Raw genomic sequence first — 10,979 nt, 5'->3', positions numbered from 1 at the left:
ATCTAACCTGACCTAGCATATCCAAACCTAGATTTAGTTCAAGTTGGTAAAATTAAAGCTATCCCGCATAAATTCGACCTAATTTAAGACAATTCCCACCAAATATCCCCAAAATTGTGTATCACAACACTGCCAAAGCCAATTTTTACCTACATTTTCTCCTATTCCATCCTACCCTACACAGCCTTACCTAACCTAACCTTGCATATCCAAACCTAGATTTGGTTAAAGTCGGCGAAATTTAAGCTATCCCACATAAATTCGACCTAATTTAAGACAATTCCCACCAAATATCCAATAATGTTGTGCACTGCCAAAGCCCATTTTTACCTACATTTTCTCCTATTCCATCCTACCCTATGCAACCTTACCTATCCTAACCTAGCATATCCAAACCTAGATTTGGTTAAAGTTGATGAAATTTAAGCTATTCCCACCTAAATTTGACCTAATTTAAGACAATTCCCACCAAATATATCCAAATGTTCTGTATCATAGCATTGTCAAAGCCCATTTTTTACCTACATTTTCTCCTATTCCATCCTACCCTATGCAACCTTACCTAACCTATCCTAGCATATCCAAACCTAGATTTGGTTAAAGTCGGCGAAATTTAAGTTATCCCAAATAAATTTGACCTAATTTAAGACAATTTCCACCAAATATACCCAAAAATGTTTTGGAACATAGCACGGCCAAAGCTCATTTTAGCTGAGTTTTCACCTATTCCAACCTACCCTAGACAACCCTACCCAGCCTCTCCTGGCATATCCAAAGTCAGATTTGATTATAGTTGGCAAAATTTATGCCTTTCCAACCTAAATTTTACCTAATTTAAGCCAATTTCCACCGAATATACCCAAATGTTTTGTATCTTTGCATGGCCAAAGTTCATTTTAGCTGAGTTTTCGCCTATTCCAACCTGCCCTAGACAACCCTACCCGGCCTCTCCTGGCATATCCAAAGTCAGATTTGATTACAGTTGGCAAAATTTATGCCTTTCCCACCTAAATTTTACCTAATTTATGCCAATTTCCACCGAATATACCCAAATGTTTTGTATCTTAGCATGGCCAAAGTTCATTTCACCCAAGTTTTTACCTATTCCATCTTACCTTACACAGCCTTACCTAACCTGACCTAGCATATCCCAAGCTAGATTTGATTAGAGTTCGTGAAATTTATGCTTACTCACCTAAATTCAACCTAATTTAAGACAATTTCTACCCAATATACCAAAAATGTTTCGTTACATAGCTCAGCCAAAGACCATATTAGCCAAGTTTTCACATATTCCAACCTACCCTACATAGCCTTACCTATCCCTGACCTAGCAGATTTGATTAAAGTTGGGGAAATTTAAGCTATGGCCACCAAATTGTAAACAATTTCCACCAAATATGCCTAAATGTTGTGTATCATAGCACAGCCAAAACCTATTTTATCCACATTTTCACCCATTCCATCTAAACCTGGACTTAACCTCTGATACGACATATACTCAGAGAAGTGATGATTTTTGGATATGAACCTAAATGCCCGTGCCTAACCTGCAAGAGTCTTGGAGCTTTGTTGAATATTTTATCTATTTTTCTTCAAAAACTGAAGTTTTGGATATGAACCTATCCGCACTGTGCCTAACCTGCTAGGTTCTTTGTTGAACATTGTAACCATATTCATAGAAAAGTGATGTTTTGGATATGGACCTAACAGCCCCTCTCCTTTAAAACTTGGAACTGTGTTCAATATTGTAGATATAGTGTTGGGTATGTGTTTTGTTTTTACACATCAACCCAACTGTCCTGGACCTAACCTCCCTTCATCTAACTTCAAATTTATCGTAAATATGGAAGGAACGTGTTGTTTGTGCACCAACCCAACCGTCCTTGACCTAACCTCCATATATCAAACTTCAAATTTATCATAAATATGAGAGGACCGTGTTATTTGTGCATCAACCCAGCCGTCCTGGGCCTAACCTCCCTTTATCTAACTTCAATTTTTTTGTATTTATGGGAAGAAGGCGTTGTTTATGCATCAACCCAACCTCCCTGGGCCTAACCTCTGATACACGAATCTTGGTTCAATATTGCATCATACTCGTAGCATTTTTTTCACATAATTCAATCATCCTCAACCTAACCTCTATTACCTGGGGAAGGAAGGTTAATGGAAAATATGATAATAATGGGAATATTCTCTACATCAGTTCAACTTAACCATCCCTAACCTAACCTTAGTTAGAAAGGGATATAACTCACCAAAACTATTTAATTACCATTTACCCAATTTTCCTTATCCTAACCTATAACCAAAAGGTTTAGACCCCCCTTTACCTCGAAATTATAGTATAGTGTTAAATTAAGGAATGTTAGGTTTATATGTGAAAATATATTCCTACCTTAAAAATATAGTATAATAAATGCATAAGCATATAGTATAAATGCATAAGCATTTTGATATATTTGTGCAAATACCATACTTTGTGTAAATGTCATACTCTGAGTGTACATGCAATATTGTGTAAATGGTATATTTTTGTGTGCAACTGACATATTTCGTATGTAAATGTTATATTTTGTGTGATGGTATATTTTGAGTGTAAATAATATATTTTGTGCATAAATGGCATATTTGGCGTGTAACTGCTGTATTTTCTGTGTATGGCATAAATCACATCTGATTAATGGGGGAAATGGTGGCAAAAAAACTAGGCTATTCACTATGAATGTATGGGTTGTGGAGTATGTGTAGGTATGTATGCATGTATTTGCGAGTGTTGGTTTAGAAACTAGGATTTTTTATTTTTGAGGTGTAGAAATGATTAGGCTATGAATATAGTGACTAGCATCCAGCTAAGTTGCTAGATGGATGAATTGAGGTGCGACATTTGGATAGCTATTTGATGGATGTAAGGACAGTTGACTAGCCTATCAACACAGCTAATAATCCGCTGTGCTGCAAGATGTGTGGTAGCTACTTGTGGATTACAGTACGATATCTAGCTATAGGGTTTCATAATTGCTGTTGTGTATAAAAGTAGAATGAGAGCTATTTATAATAACTATTATTGTAAACTAATACCTTAAGTGGGATCCCTTGGTTGTTTTAAGCATAGGGTGGACATGAATATGAATGAGATTGGGTGGAGATATATAGGAGCCTCGTATGGGCCAATAGGGCTTCTGCAGTTACCTTTATTCTTATGTTCAGCTCACCTACAATGCTGCCAGATGTACGATTCTACATAAAATTGCGGTATGACATTTGGGTTGCTGTTATACTTTTGCACTTATCACCGAATAATGATTACAGTAGTGGATAATTAAAATGTATATTCTTAAACCTCTGATTAGGTTAGGTGGGGATGGATTGTCTAGTCATTTTTGAATAATAATATCAAATTCACATGCCAGTAGGACGCTAAGGTTGCATTGGTTATCTGGTGACATCATACATAGTTGACCAGTCAGGTGCTGTGATACCTTGACACTTATATGCTAATGGCCATCAATACCTTATCCCTATATTCGAGGTCGCTTTTTGTGATGTCACTAAAAAACAACAACAACTGGTCTGTAGCATGTATTTGTTTGTTATATATAATAAGTTAGGTTAGGATGGTTTGATCGGGTTTACGAATAACGGAAAATATAAGCAATGAGCGAAAATACGAGCTATTGTAGCTGAATATCAACTTTGATGAAGCACAGAGTACAGTTGAGGTATTAAGCCAGATTAAGAGTTCAAACTTAGGTGTGAACCTCCTGGGATCCACATTTAGCCCGTTGACGCCTCGCGCCACATTAGGGATGATGATGTCAGAAAAGCAGGTAACTGCAGAAGGCCTTGCTTTTACTGAATGAGTATTTTTGATCTGTTATATGCTACAGTAAGGTGTGGGAGGTATGTTTTGAGCAAATGTGAGATGCGCATATATATATATATATATATATATATATATATATATATATATATATATATATATATATATATATATATATATATATATATAAATATATATATATATATATATATATATATATATATATATATATATATATATATATATATATATATATATATGTCATACCTAGTAGCCAGAAGGTACTTCTCAGCCTAGTGTGCAAGGCCCGATTTGCCTAATAAGTCAAGTTTTCCTGAATTAATATATTTTCTCTAATTTTTTTCTTATGAAATGATAAAGCTACCCATTTCATTATGTATGAGTGTTACGGCCCTCTCGGGTCGCAACTGAGTTCGTACTCTGATGTTATTAGAGACAGTTGTATCCAGCCCCAAGCCAGTAGTGGCTTTCAAGGGATGAGATCCATGACGCAAGAAACTTAAAGGGGGAAGGGAAAGAAATGTAAGAACTTAAGACTATAATTTACCATCACCAAATAAATAATATATAAAAGAGTGCACAGGGGGAGGGGTATTAACACTGTACAGGGGAAATACACAATCGTCTTCTGCTGAAGACTCTGGATGCAGACTCTCGGTGCTGAGTCCTCGGTGCTTTCGTGGTCTCTTGACGAATCCTTCGACCAAGCTGAGTCTACCCCAAACACAGGCCAGCCAAAACACGGGTCCACTGGGGGCACCGCCGTGGAGGCCGTCAACCACAAGTCCAGCAGGTCTGCTGGCAGGTTCTGGATCAGCCACGCTGGTCAGGCCACTCCACGAACGATACTAGGGTAGCGCCCTAGTCAGGAGCCTCGTGTGATACCACAAATCACTCTCCTGTCCTCAATACCCCAGTGGATGATCGTCTCCAGCAGTCGGTCCCGGGTAATCCTTCTACTGCCACTCCACTGGCAGGGTAACACCACAGTGTTCTTCCGGGGGACGACTTCACAGCTGCTGCAGCAAAGCACAAGGTATGGAGACGGCTGCCTTGGGTAGACTGACTCAACTTCCATCACAGCAGTCCCAGGTCGACTCTGTAAGCAGACACGTCATCAATAACAGGGACACTAAAACACCTCACTTACAGGCTCAGACACAAACGCCCACCTATCCACTCCATAGATGGCGCAGTTGTCTGAGCTTCACCTCACCAGAGGTCAGCAGTGGCTGTGTTGAGCGCTGAACGGGACTGGAAACTGGCCCTTGTAGCCAGTACACGTCGTCCTCACCAGGTGTCGTCGTCCTTTTTGTGGGGGTTTCGGGAGCTGACCCACAGATGGCGCGGTCGTCACTGCTCCGTGCTCGATGCTGGATCCGGGTTCATAACACCTCCCCACCAAAAAGAATTTGGTTTGGGTTTCTAGAAAGAGAATTACAAACCAAATTAGTACGGCGACACAACTCCAAATGGACTCACAATTACTGTAAACTGGCACGGCGAGGCTGTCTCGTCCACAGAACTGTACTAAGGAGAAACCCTGGCACAAAGGGAACTTGAAAATGGCAGGCGATGACCTGCCTGACGTAATTTTCCACATCTCCACTGCGATGTCAAGCAGGGGCATCATCTCACATCTCTCAAGTAAGGATCAGTGTGGACACGATCTGGGGCGACTCGACACTTCCCTATGTCGTGGCACCGATGATGGCTGGACACAGACGGCATTTCTGGTACCGATCCGGCGGTCCTTCAGGGAGTCGGGCACCTGGAATACAGGGGTCTGATAATTCAGAGTGACAGCGACAGCGGGTAAAACAGTACTTACAGCATACTCTACTAGGTCCACACCTACTCCCAACGGGGCTGTTCGTACGTCGCAGATGGCATTCGCTCTGCCACCGTCAGGTCGACCAACGTTCCACATAACGCTGCATTGAGGCTCAGCAGTCACGCGGGGGGTGCCAACCTGTCGGAAACAGTCACTCACATTATCATATCTCGTACCTCCTGTATCAACCATCACCTTCCAGGTCCCTTCTTCGACTGCAACACTCATAGTACACGTCTCTAATCCCTGGGATCTCTTTACGATGTTCAAGGGAGCCATCATCCTTCGGGTCGTCCACTGATCCTTACTGAGGACACACACGAGAATCAAACAAAATATCGCTAAGAAACATGGGGCCAATTGAGGGATAAGCTTCCCGAGCCTGTCATGTCCATAACCGGCTATATCCACTAGCCTGGTTTGCACCAAAGAGGGCACTAGACCTTTCGAACACACCTCACATACCTCTGACGTCTGGGGAATCTCTGGCCGGTTCAATGAACACTGTACAATGCCATACCGCAAGTACACATCCGCCTTCGCTCCAGACTCGTTGGTATCCGTGGGTGCCTGCACACAAGGCCTCTCTTCTTGCTCAGGTACTTCTGCCATCGTAACCTCATGTTCCTTGTCGAGAGAAAAATCAGGAGACACTGCTAGAACGTTCTCAATCTGTAGGCGAGAGGACAAATTAAATCTGTTTGAATCCGGGTCTGCCTTTACCTGGATATTACCATGGCCCGTCGTTACCTCAGACCTTGCTGTTCTGGCTGACTCGTCCGCGACCTTGGGAAGATTGATGCTCCAATCTGTCACCAAGTCGTTGGCTAGTACCACGTCAATCCCAGCCACAGGGAGGGTATCGACTACTGCCAACGCACATGTGCCGCTGAAGTAAGGCGAGTCGAGATATACCGGCACTAAGGGGGCGATGTACCGCGTCCTTGGAAACCCAACCAGGACAACCTGTTGTCTCCCGTTCACACTTACTCCCTCGGGTAACGAGCTTCTCACGATCAGGGACTGGGCTGCTCCACTATCTCTGAGCACTACTACAGATCTACCAGTATGATCACTCGTTACATACCCGCTTGAAGTGTGAGGGGCGAACAAACTTGGTCCTTCCTGCGTCGTCGTCGACTGGCTTCCTGCTGGTGGTGTAACACAGCTTATCATCATCACCTCCCTACGTGCGCCGCCACCTCTTCTGCCTCGGCACATAGCAGCTACATGCCCTTTCTGCCCACAAGTCCAGCACACCACGTTCCTCCTCGGACTCCGGTGTTTCGGACTGCTAGGACTTTTCCTTCGGGGGCTACTTGGGGGCGTCTTCTTAGCGCTTCGTGGGACGGGGGCCTCTTCTTCTTCCTGAGGTTTATCAAACCGGCGTTGGTAATGCCTTGGGACGTACTTAGCAGACGGCCTATGAGTCAGGATATACTCTTCAGCCATAGTGGCTGCCGCACTCAAGGTCTCTACTTGCTGTTCCTCTAAGTACGTCTTCAGGTCTCCAGACAAACAATCCTTGAAGTCCTCTAGCAGTACAAGCTGCTCGAGGTCTTCTTTGGTCTCCACCTTCCGAGAGGTACACCATTCCTGAAAAAGTCTCTCCTTGATCGTGGCGAATTCGGTGAACGTGTGCTCTGAGGTCTTTTTCAGGTTTCGGAACTTCTGCCTGTATGCCTCAGGTACCAATTGGTACGCCATGAGCACAACCTTCTTCACCTTGTCATAATCGCCGGAGTCGTCAAGGGATAACGTGGAGTAAGCAATTTGGGCCTTCCCAGTCAAGACTGACTGGGAAGACTGGTCATGATGGCCCAATTCTCCCTTGGCCACTCCAAAGAGGCAGCGACTTTCTCGAAGGCTGCAAAGAACTTCGAAACTTCCCTCTCATTGAATTTGGGGACCATTTTGATGTTTCTTACCGGATCGAAACCGCTGGTGTCCGTTGTTAGCCTCCGACCACCGCCTAATCGCAATACTTCTAGTTCATGTTGTCTCTGTCTTTCTTTTTCTTCTCTCTCTCGCTGTTTCTCTTCCCTTTCTCGCTCTTCTCTCTCTCTTTCTCGTTCTTCTCTTTCTCTTTCTCGTTCTTCTCTCTCTCGTTTCTCTTCTCTCTCTCGTTCTTCTCTCTCTCGTTTCTCTTCTCTCTCTCGTTCTTCTCTCTCTCGTTTCTCTTCTCTCTCTCGTTCTTCTTTCTCTCGTTTCTCTTCTCTCTCTCGTTCTTCTCTTTCTCTTTCTCGTTCTTCTCTTTCTCTTTCTCGTTCTTCTCTCTCTCTTTTCTCTTCTCTTTCTCGTTCTTCTCTTCTTTTTTCTCTTTCTAATTCTAAACGCCTCATCGCCAATTCCTTTTCTTTTAATTCTCGTTCCATTTCTAATTTCTTCCATTCTATCTCACGATTTATCTCTAGGGCACGCATTTTGACTGTAAGAAAGCTAATATTAAGCTCACCTGCATCACTGTCAATGTCACTGCCCTTATCTTCCTTTTCCGTGGAAGCTATTTCTTCACCTTCCTTTATACTAGGAGTCTCGCCTTCCTGTTTCTCCTCTGCCTTCAAGTGCCGGTGAACCTTGGACAAGATCTCCACACGGGAATCACTGGCACGGATCTTGATCTCCAGGTAGGCGCTCACTAGTACAAGCTCTGGTTTGCTCAGATATTTTAATCTGGCAAGACAGTCCTCTCTGTTCAGAAAAGCCTGAACATCGTCCAGATCATCGATGGTAGCTTTTTCTGCCATTGTCACAGAAGGAACACTTAGCACTTAACACACTGCTTACACGTTAGCACTTAACGCACCGAGCACTGTTCTACGCCAATATTGCACTTTATCGCACCTGGCACCTCACTTGCCAATATTGCACGTAATTACTTCGGGCACCGCACTACACAATATTGCACTTCATCGCTTAATCACAGCGAGCACCGCACTGCACAATATCGCACTTAGTCACTCTTGAGCACCGCACAGGACGTATAACGTCACAATCGTCACACACAGGGGGAATTATATACAGGGATTACGCCACTTCACCACCCCTGTCAAACATACTTAACAAGGGGACGGATCCCGCTGGGGATGCGAAATTATGTTACGGCCCTCTCGGGTCGCAACTGAGTTCGTACTCTGATGTTATTAGAGACAGTTGTATCCAGTCCCAAGCCAGTAGTGGCTTTCAAGGGATGAGATCCGTGACGCAAGAAACTTAAAGGGGGAAGGGAAAGAAAGGTAAGAACTTAAGACTATAATTTACCATCACCAAATAAATAATATATAAAAGAGTGCACAGGGGGAGGGGTATTAACACTGTACAGGGGAAATACACAATCGTCTTCTGCTGAAGACTCTGGATGCAGACTCTCGGTGCTGAGTCCTCGGTGCTTTCATGGTCTCTTGACGAATCCTTTGACCAAGCTGAGTCTACCCCAAACACAGGCCAGCCAAAACACGGGTCCACTGGGGGCACCGCCGTGGAGGCCGTCAACCACATGTCCAGCAGGTCTGCTGGCAGGTTCTGGATCAGCCACGCTGGTCAGGCCACTCCACGAACGATACTAGGGTAGCGCCCTAGTCAGGAGCCTCGTGTGATACCACAAATCACTCTCCTGTCCTCAATACCCCAGTGGATGATCGTCTCCAGCAGTCGGTCCCGGGTAATCCTTCTACTGCCACTCCACTGGCAGGGTAACACCACAGTGTTCTTCCGGGGGACGACTTCACAGCTGCTGCAGCAAAGCACAAGGTATGGAGACGACTGCCTTGGGTAGACTGACTCAACTTCCATCACAGCAGTCCCAGGTCGACTCTGTAAGCAGACACGTCATCAATAACAGGGACACTAAAACACCTCACTTACAGGCTCAGACACAAACGCCCACCTATCCACTCCATAGATGGCGCAGTTGTCTGAGCTTCACCTCACCAGAGGTCAGCAGCGGCTGTGTTGTGCGCTGAACGGGACTGGAAACTGGCCCTTGTAGCCAGTACATGTCGTCCTCACCAGGTGTCGTCGTCCATTTGGTGGGGGTTTCGGGAGCTGACCCACAGATGGCGCGGTCGTCACTGCTCCGTGCTCGGACGCTGGATCCGGGTTCGTAACAATGAGGTCAATTTTTTTTTATTGGAGTTAAAATTAACGTAGATATATGACCGAACCTAACCTAACCTAACCTATCTTTATAGGTTAGGTTAGGTTAGGTAGCCTAAAAAGTTAGGTTAGGTTAGGTTAGGTAGGTTAGGTAGTCGAAAAACAATTAATTCATGAAAACTTGGCTTATTAGGCAAATCGGGCCTTGCATAGTAGGCTGAGAAGTGCGTTCTGGCTACTAGGTACGACATATATATATATATATATATATATATATATATATATATATATATATATATGCGCATCTCACATTTGCTCAAAACATACCTCCCACACCATATATATATATATATATATATATATATATATATATATATATATATATATATATATATATATATATATATATATATATATATATATATATAGATATATATATATATATATATATATATATATATATATATATATATATATATATATATATATATAGATATATATAGATATATATATATATATATATATATATATATATATATATATATATAGATATATATATATATATGTATATATATGTATATATATGTATATATATATATATATATATATATATATATATATATATATATATATATATATATATATATATATATATATATATATATATGTATATATATGTATATGTATATATATGTATATATATATATATATATATATATATATATATATATATATATATATATATATATATATATATATATATATATATATATATATATATATATATATATATATATATATATATATATATATGTCGTACCTAGTAGCCAGAACGCACTTCTCAGCCTATTATGCAAGGCCCGATTTGCCTAATAAGCCAAGTTTTCCTGAATTAATATATTTTCTCTAATTTTTTTCTTATGAAATGATAAAGCTACCCATTTCATTACGAATGAGGTCAATTTTTTTTTATTGGAGTTAAAATTAACGTAGATATATGACCGAACCTAACCAACCCTACCTAACCTAACCTAACCTATCTTTATAGGTTAGGTTAGGTTAGGTAGCCGAAAAAGTTAGGCTAGGTTAGGTTAGGTAGGTTAGGTAGACGAAAAACAATTAATTCATGAAAACTTGGCTTATTAGGCAAATCGGGTCTTGCATAGTAGGCATAGAAGTGAGTTCTGGCTACTAGGTACGACA

Source organism: Procambarus clarkii, unplaced genomic scaffold (genome assembly GCF_040958095.1).
Source record: "Procambarus clarkii isolate CNS0578487 unplaced genomic scaffold, FALCON_Pclarkii_2.0 HiC_scaffold_127, whole genome shotgun sequence".
Classification (NCBI taxonomy): Eukaryota; Metazoa; Arthropoda; class Malacostraca; order Decapoda; family Cambaridae; genus Procambarus; species Procambarus clarkii.
Note: the sequence above shows the minus strand (reverse complement) of the source record.